Here is a 9,908-nt window from a genome sequence, read left to right as displayed (position 1 = left end):
TGTGTGAATGGTCAAAGTTGGTGTGGTTATCTGATAGCTTCTATATTCAGCAGAGCCAAAACTGAGTGTCCAAGTGTGAGAGGACAAGGAGAGAATATAATTCTAGTATATTCTGAAAGAAAGTTGGCGTAGATCTGAGGTTTTTACTGCTCAAAGATCATCTGGAAGCATTTGACTACGCTTCCAGAGTAATTGTAAAACTGGTGGGCAACACCTTTGCTCGAAGTTCCAACAGGCAGAGGATTTACAGTGTATGATCTAGCTATTGGTACCTGTAAATTGAGACAAATTGTAGATCATAGAACAGTATAGCACACAAATATGCCCTTTGGCCCACAATGCCCATGCCAACATGATGCCAAAACCATCTCTTATCTACCTGCGCAAGGTCCATATCCTTCTATACCCTACATATCCATGTGCCTATTCAAAAGCCTCTTAAATGCCACTCTCATACCTTCCTAAGCCACAAACTCTGACAGTGAGTTCCAGGTACTGTTCAAAATTTGCCCCGAACATACTTTGAACATTGCCCCTTTCACCTTAAAGCTATCCACTCTGGTATTTGATTTTTTGCATCCTGGGAAAAAAGGTTCTAACTGGTTGGGACGCAAGGGTTCCTAACCTGAGGTAAATTTACCCCCAGGGGGTAGATTTCGCCTACCCAGGGGGTAAATTTGAACAAAATAATAATGTTAAAAACACTATTTTTAAATTTCCCCTTTGTCGGTTGCTTTATTATGGTAGAAGTGTAAACTCAAATTACTGAACAAAACAGGATGGGGTAAATTTACTTTCGAAAAGTTGCCGGGGTAAACGTGACAAAAAAGTTTGGGAACTCCTGGTCTAATCTATCTGTGCCACCTATAATTTTATATACTTCTATCAGGTCTCCCTATAAACCTTCGGCATTCCAGAGAAGTTTTACAGTTGGCATAGGAACCAAAACTACTTATTGATACACAAAGCAAAATACTGTGGATGCTGGAAATCTAAATTAAAACAGATTGTGTTGGAACCACTCAATAGTTAGGCAGCATCTATGTGGGGAGTACCAGAGTTTTCATGAAATATTCATTCTGTTTATCTCTCCACAGTCATATCTGTTGAGCATCTGCAGCGTTTGGTTTTATTATTTGGCAGTAAGTAATTTTTTGTAATTTACTAATTTTTGCACATGGATTACAATTGTGTTCAAACAAGGCATCATTAATTACAAGTTTAATTGTATGTTTTTTTGGAGCATGGTGTTTATATGCAGACATTGTACACAGACCCATTTAATGTCAATTGTTTTGACTTGAAAAGTCCACCATTGATGAGTTGAGTTTGATTTGATTGGTGAAAGTTAGACGCTGACAGTTTCTTTTAGTAACTGTGGAAAACAGTAGAGTACTTTATTTCAGTACTTTATAGATGATAGTATTTGTTTAAAAACTGTGCAGTAATGGGTGAATAGATGGAATCTGACATTCTGCTATGCTTTGTCTGTGGACAGTAAAAAAAACCCCACATAATATAAGTGCTTACATATGCAAAGGGAAGCAGTATTTCAATGATAACAAAAGGTTTTGGAAATACTCAGCAGATCAGGTAGCATCTGTGGGTAGAGAAACATAATTGATACACACCCAGAGGGATAATGAATCTTTGGAGGACTGTGAAGGTTCAATTGTGAATGTTCAAGAGAGTGAGAAATAATGTTGGTAGAAATTCAGGATTCAAGGTCAATGTAGGAAAATGTCTCGCAGGTAAAATATCAGCCATGTTTTTATTGGGTGACAAATGGCATACTCTTGCTTCTACACCTCATGTTCTTCCCTTAGTCCTGATGGTCATGTGCAGAAACCAGGCACTGGATCCACAAACTTTTTTGCTTTGAATGAAAACATTGTCTGCAAGAAAGCAAAGTGAAAAAAAGTTAAATAATTTCACTTTAACTATGCTGTAATGTTTGACATTATTTGCAAATGCTTTTGGGTGTTTTAATTTTCTTTTGCTTAATTTTTTTAATAAATGTCCATATTTTAACTTGGTCTTTAATAATTTTTGAATGCCATGCTTCTGAAGCTCAGACATATTTAGAAACAATATAAGTTATTGATAGCTTTGACAGATGGTGAAGCTGGGGCTTGGCTTTACTTGTTGTCAGAGTTCTCCGCCATTTTATAAGCATAGGCTATATGTTGGATATGGTGGTGGTGCGCTGGTTAATTTACCAAACTGAGTTCAGAGGCTTGGACAAAAATACAGCAAATTGAGTTCAAATTGCAACTGTGCAATTTAAAATTGATTAATAGTAAATGTATAAAGTCATTGGCAATAATTATTATTGAATTGATATAAAAATATATCAGGTTTAGTTTAGTTTAGTTTAGTTTAGAGATACAGTGTGGAAACAGGCCCTTTGGCCCACCAGCAATCCCCGCACATTAACACTACCCTACACACAGACTGGGGACAATTTTACAATTTAACCTTATACCAGCCAATTAACCTACAAAGCTGTACGTCTTTGGAGTGTGAGAGGAAACCAAAGATCCCCGAGGTCACGGGGAGAACGTACAAACTCCATACAGACAAGCACCTGTAGTCAGGATCGAACCTGGGTCTCGTATGCTGCAAGCGCTGTAAGGCAGCAACTCTACCGCTGCATCACCATATCACCCTTTATGAATATCCATGAACCATTATCTGATTCATGAATATCCTTCCAGACAGAAAATCAGCCTGCTTAACTTCATCTGGCCGGACCTACAAATGTGCTTAATTTTTAAATGTGGCCTGAGAAGGTCATTTGGGAATGAGCAATGAGCAATTAATGATGGCATTGCCATTGAAGTCCACATCCTAATATTTTTCTTGGGAAGGTCCAGGTTTGTGCTGAGCCTGAATATCATAGCTCAATTGCAACAAATCTGAAATCATCATCATTGGTCCAAAAATGCTCACCAAATCCACCCAAAACTTCATCCTCAACATTGATGGTCTCCCAGTATCCACCTCACCTCACATCCGGAATCTTGGAATCATCCTTGATCAAACCCTCTCCTTCGACAAACACATCAAACACATCACAAAAACAGCCTTCTTCCACCTCAAAAACATTGCCCGTCTCCGTCCATCCCTCTCCTCCACAGCTGCAGAAACCCTCATCCACGCCTTCATCACCTCCCGTCTGGACTACTGCAACAGCCTCCTCTATGGCGCACCCTCAAAAATCATCAATAAACTTCAATACATTCAAAACTCCGCTGCCCGTCTACTCACACACACCTCGATCCGTGACCATATCACCCCCGTCCTTTATAAACTCCACTGGCTCCCCATCCCCCAGAGAATCGAGTACAAAATCCTCCTCATAACCTACAAAGCCCTCCATAACCTGGCCCCATCCTACCTGACCGACCTCCTCCACAGGCACACTCCCACCTGCACCCTCCGCTCTGCCGCTGCCAATCTCCTATCCCCCCACATCCGGACTAAACTCAGATCCTGGGGGGACAGGGCTTTCTCCATCGCTGCTCCCACCCTATGGAACTCACTACCCCAAACCGTTAGAGACTCCCCCACACTCACCACATTCAAAACATCGCTGAAGTCTCACCTGTTCAGTACTGCCTTCAACCACTGAAGGTCACCTCACCTACTGTCTCCTTTCTCTGTTCATTTATTTATTTACTTATTTATCTATTTATTAATTTCCCTATGTTCTCAAAATCTCTGTAAAGCGTCTTTGAGTATATGAAAAGCGCTATATAAATAAAATGTATTATTATTATTATTATCATAGCTCTTGACTGACAGGTTCATCCTTATGGATATGGAGAAGGCAAGATGGACAGTGAGTCACACACCAAATTGTAAGCAAGTAGTTCATTCCAATGACCTTCCAGCGGAATGTTTGACCTGTAATATTAAATCTGGTTCTCCCGCCAAGTGCCAGGTTTTACATAAAATAAACATAAGCAGAAAAAGCAGTTCAGTTGGCTTTGGAATCTTTTCCAGTGCAATTGGTACATGGTTCTGTGCTTCGGGACAATAACTGGGCTTTTTTGACCAGATGAAATCATGAGAGGAATAGATCAGGTAGATGCTCAGAATCTCTTGCCCAGAGTAGGGGGATCGAGGTGAAGGGGAAAAGATTTAATAGGAATCTGAGGGGTAACTTTTTCACATAAAGGGTGGTGGGTGTATGGAACAAGCTGCCAGAGGAGGTAGTTGAGGCTGGGACTATCCCAACATTTAAGAAACAGTTAGACAGGTACATGGATGGGACAGGTTTAGAGGGATATGGACCAAGTGCAGGAAGGTGGGACTACTGTAGCTGGGACATGTCGGTCGGTGTGGGAAAGTTGGGCCAAAGGGCCTGTTTCCACACTGTATCACACTCAATATCTCTTTGGCCTTGTGCAAAAAATAATTCATTCAAAACCTCCTTCATGCGAGGACATTTTTACATTTGTGTCCATCAAAAAGCAAAGCTGCTGGGGGACAGGCACTTCAAATCTGTTCAACTGAGGCCTTTTGTTGGATGCTGTTGAAGCGAACAGTAATCACCAGCTTGCCCAATTCTCATTGTTACTGTCAGTGCTACCAATGCATTAAAAGGTTCAGTACCAGCCAGAGCTCAGGCATCCAAGCCCTGTTGGTATTAAACTTTCCAATGGCAGACTGCCAGGAGCAGCAACCAGAGCCAGGATGGATGCCAATCAATCCTCACTACAATGCCAACCAGCTAAAGAGAAATCCACTGGATACCTCAACGAAGCAGCCTTTTCCTGGCCAGAAGAACTGAAATTGTCAGTCTCCAGCAGGCTGCTTTTGAAGGCCACAGATGGGAATATTTCCTCTTGAGAAACAGACCTTTAAATGATTTCTTACATGCTTTCTGGAGGATATTCTTTACACTGAAAATTGTTCTTCCAGAGTGGTGTAGCTTTTTAAAATAAATAAACCATTTTCCGCACAGTTAAAATCATTTACTAGCAAAAACGTATTTGGTTAACTCTTTCAATACGGAGATAAATGTTCAATCTTCCGTATTTTTAAAAATATCTTCAAATAAGCATTTCTCTTACCCTTTCCAGCCAAACTAGGCTTGATTTGACATGCTCCCTTGATGAAGGGATAGAGTTTTGTAGATGACAACGAATACCCATTTGGTTATCCCTCATGACCCATCTAGCAGACCTGAGTGCAGGTGGTTCATCTGCACTGTGAGATACCTGTACCATTTGATACAACACACACACACACAGTGTGCAGCATGGATCACAAACCAAAACTAGAATCCTCCCATTATGATTCCATTCATTAGCTCAGAAACATGCTGCCCCTTACACCCCTCACTGCAACATAGAACAGAACAAGCTCGTGCACAAAACCCTGGTGATCTTGACCATTAAGTTCCAAGAAGCACACTTATTTACTTGCTGTGTCTTTTAACTGGCTTGGTGTACTTTCCATTGATGAGCAGAAAATCGGTGTAGAGGAATGTGGAGAGACACAGATTTCTTAATTGGCAATTTAATTGATTTAAAACGCAACAATCCTGTCACAATAATGATTTCAGTGCGGGTGTAAAGATGGGCTCTTTGATTAAGCAAAGTTGTAAATTAATTTTAATTTGCATTTTATTTTGATGCACAATATGAAATACATTTTACTGAGGTAAAATATGTTTGATCTATTCTGGCTGAGGATGAGTGAGACATGTAATCACAGCAGTGCAGGATGGCTGTACTGTTCGTATTTGGACTCCTAAAATATGCTACATTCCCAGAGTAGGAACATTTAACTTTAGTTTTTGAGTTAATCGTTATGCACATTATCAATGCAAACAATATTGTTACTAGTACTTGGTCAGAAAAGCTAAAGATATAAACTGTACTGCTGAATTGTGGGTGGCATGGTGGCGCAGCGGTAAAGTTGCTGCCTTACAGCGCTTGCAGCACCGGAAACCCTGGTTCAATCCTGACTACGAGTGCTGTCTGCATAGTTTGTATGTTCTTCCCGAGACCATGTTGGTTTTCTCAGTGATCTTCGGTTTCCTCTCACACTCCAAAGACGTACAGGCATGAACGTTTTTTGCCTTGGTATAAAATGTAAACTGTCCCTAGTGTGTGTAGGATAGTGTTAATGTGCGGGGATCGCTGGTCGGTGCGGACTCGATGGGTTGAACGGCCTGTTTCCGCGCTGTTTCTCTATACTAAACTAAATGAAGAAACATTCTTTTTACATCAAACTTATCAAGACAACCCAAGATTTGATCTCTAATTTTAAAAGCCAGACCCTGCCCCTGAAATTGCTTTGAAATTTATTCAAGCCCCATCCCCAATGTTGTTAAAGCTATCTCAGGGATTAGGTACTTGTGAATGTTACAAACTTCCAAAGACATCCAAGGACTATTACAAATACAAATAAAATGTTTTAACATTTTTACAAATATTAAAGAAATGAAAAAGCTTAGAACATTTTAGAATAATAGAAACTCATTAAAAACAAATTGAAGGATTTTGTGTCGATCTTCGGTATAAACCAGCATCTGCAGTTCATTCCTACACATATTAATTTTCTCTAATGATGCTGCCTGACCTGCTGAGTTACTCCAGCAAGTAATATACTATTACTTACAGTATAAGTAATCTTATACTGAAGATTATACTATCTTCAGTATAAACCTGCATCTGCAGTTTCTTCCTACACAAAAATAATTGAATTTATTATATTAACGCCTTTAACATTATTGTCCAGCATGGACACAGTGATCTGACCACCCAGCCTAAGACATCCAAGTTTACCCACCAACCTCCATAAGCAGCCCAGTGGTGGAGTACAATTGTCCTGAGACTCGAGATTACCAGAGCAGATGTTGAAACATATTCCCTCACCTGGAACTGGGAAACATCCCAACAAACGGCGAAACTCTGCAGTTTGGATAAGAAAACTGTCTTTTACATGGAAGGTCCCAGACATTGTTCCCCATGTCTGCCAGCTGAACTTGAGGAGAAGAAACTAATAATCTGAACATCTTCAAATTGCATGTAAAAGCCAGTTTAAAACAAAGGCATGACAAGCATTGCATGAAAATAGGACTGTGTGTTGAAGTTACACCAGTCTGAAGAAGGGTCTTGACCCGAAACGTCACCAATTCCTTTTCTCCAGAGATGCTATCTGACCCGCAGTGTTACTCCAGCTTTTTGTTTCTATCTGCGAAGTAACCACGAGGCTGGCTATGATAAGATGATCATTGAGAATAAAGTACCATTGAGTCATTGAAATTAGATTCAAACATTTGATTTTAAGGAAAATCCTTCAAAAGTATAAATATGTTTTCTGATTCAAATATTGGACCTGAATTTTGAAGGCAATTAATGTTATCTTGGTGCAGAATATATAGAATAGATAGAAGTCATTCAGCCCAAATTGTCCATACCTATGTTGGTGATCCATATGCCTCCTCAGACTTTCGTTCATTGTACTTCATCAGCATGACTTTATTAATATTTTGTTTGTCCAGCTCCTCCTTAAATACAGCTATGCTACATGCCTCAACTATTCAGTTGTAGCATCAGGTACCACATCTTTACCCCTTTCTGAATGAAGTCCTTTTTCCCAAATTCCCTATTGTATTTATTACTTTTATTTATAACACCCAGTTTTGATCTCTCTCACACAAGTGGAAGTCTGCTCTACCTTTACCCTATCAAGAACTTTCATTATCTTAAAAAAACATCTATCAGGTCAACCTTCCAGAGAGAGGGGTCCCGGCTCGTTCAATCTTTTCTGATAGCTATAACCTCTCAGTTCTGGTCTCATCCTTGTAAATCATTTATACTGCAGATCCTAGTCTGATAACACGACATCCAGCATCGGTTCCAGACAGTTTCTTATTTATGCTGCTCGCCTTTGATTCTCCTGCACGCACATGGGCTCGGCCTCCCCAGCTCTTAAACTACAAGTGCAGATGTGAGGACTCACACTTTCTAAATGCTTTAATCAAACTCCACTACTGCTGTTTTTAACCAATTTTAAAATGCCTCGCATCATACTCCATGCAATATAAAACACAAACGGTGGGACACTTTTCAAATCGGAGCCTGATTGTGACTATAATGGAATTTTAACCCAGATTCAGCTTTGCTCTATGGTCCTAACCTGACAGTAATCAAAATTAGATTATTTGAGCTTTGATGTTCCTTTTTAGTAGATGTGACTTAACAGTATCTGGAGTACCTTTCTTTGGCACTTCAGCAGATGATTCAAACATTTATTTGAATACTAGATCAAGTGGACCTTTTGGGCCCAAACCTCTCCTGCATTGGCGAAGCACCCTCTCCTCCCCCACCCTCCCCCTCCCCCCTCCCTCCACCCCCCTCCCCCCTCCCCTCTCCCCCTCCGCTCCCCTTCCCTCCTCCTCCCCCTTCCCCTCACCCTCTCCATCCCCCTCAACCCCCCTTATCCTCCCTCGTCTCCCCTCCCTCCCTTCCCCCTCCCTCTTCCCCTCCCTCCCTCGTCCCCTCCCTCCCTCCCTCCCTCCTTTTCCTCTCCGTTCCTAGGAGAAAGATTTAAACTTTAAAATGTGAATAACTTTTAAAATATAACACCAATTTCAATTAAACCTGCCATTAGCTCCAAAGGGACGACGGTGAGTAAGGTGGGCCTAAAATTGTCGTGCTATCATGTACCGTTTTGGCTGTAGTTCAGGAACAAACAAACGAGAGTTTTAGTTTATAAATAAGAATGCAAGGCTGCGAAAGAATGAACACAAAACCTATTTTCCTTAACAGAAACGTAGATAGTTAGAGGACAGAGATATTAATATTTTCGGGGGTGCAAGGAAAATATTTTCATTCAAAGAATGGTGGAGGTTTGGAAATCTCTGCCTTCATGAGTGATTGAAGCAAAAAAAACTTCTCCCTTTAAAAATGTACCTGCACAATCATTTCAACTGCTGCAACCTGCAACCTATGGATTCATGTGTAGGAAGGAACTGCAGATGCTGGTTTAAACCTTATACTTCAGCAAGACCAAACATAGACTGGGCGATAATTTCGCAGAACACCTTCGCTCAGCCCATTGAACCTACCTGATCTCTCAGTTGCCGGACACTTTAATTCTCCTTCTCATTCCTCCACAGACCTTCCTGTCCTCGGTCTCCTCCATTGTCAGAGTGAGGCTAAACACAAATTGGAGGGACAGCATCTCATATTTTGCTTGGGCAGCTTACAGCCCAGTGGTATGAATATTGATTTCTCTCAAAGCACTGGCATTCCCTCTCTCTCTCTCTATCCCTCCCCCACCCAAGTCGCACTAGCTTCTTGTTTTCACCCTACAAACCGCTAACAATGGCCTGTTTCCTTTATCATCGTTACCTTTTTGCACGTCTTTTATTCATTGTTCTTTATCTCTCCACATCACCGTCTATATCTCTCATTTCCCTTATTCCTAACCAGTCTGAAGAAGGGTCTCGACCCGAAACGTCACCCATTGCTTCTCTCCAGAGATGCTGCCTGTCCCTCTCAGTTACTCCAGCTTTTTGTGTCTACCTATGGATTCATAGCTTGGAAGTGGGGATACTTCTAGCCGATGAAGACACAATAAGATGGTCAGCCAATTTATGAGAACGTGTCCATTATTTCATGGGCAATAAACAAAGTGTTCAAGGATTTCATTGGGTGGGAAATGGACAGACAACATTTTGGGTCAGGACTCTTCTTCAGACTGAGTCATCATATATCCATTTCTCTCCACAGATGCTTCCTCGCCCGTTGAGTTCCTCCAGCATTTAATTTTCTGCTCAAGATTTCAGCATCAGCAGTCGCTTGTGCCTTTATGAGGTTCTTTTAAAAAACAATATTCAAATGAATTAAAACATGGTGGTACAGGCAAGCATTAAACTGAGA

General features: G+C 40.9%; 1 long non-coding RNA gene across 1 annotated transcript in view; it reads left to right on the top strand.

The window, feature by feature from the left end:
• Positions 1-9,213, top strand: part of LOC144601006 (uncharacterized) — a 38,695-nt gene extending 29,482 nt beyond the window's left edge. Inside the window, exons 2-3 of the long non-coding RNA XR_013548212.1 lie at positions 1,098-1,142; positions 9,143-9,213. This is a non-coding gene — a long non-coding RNA (uncharacterized LOC144601006). The remainder of the gene's footprint in view (positions 1-1,097; positions 1,143-9,142) is intronic.
• Positions 9,214-9,908: the final 695 nt, after the last annotated feature.

Source organism: Rhinoraja longicauda, chromosome 16, assembly GCF_053455715.1.
Source record: "Rhinoraja longicauda isolate Sanriku21f chromosome 16, sRhiLon1.1, whole genome shotgun sequence".
In the NCBI taxonomy this organism is placed as follows: Eukaryota; Metazoa; Chordata; class Chondrichthyes; order Rajiformes; family Arhynchobatidae; genus Rhinoraja; species Rhinoraja longicauda.
This window is presented reverse-complemented; position numbering and strand designations above follow the sequence as displayed.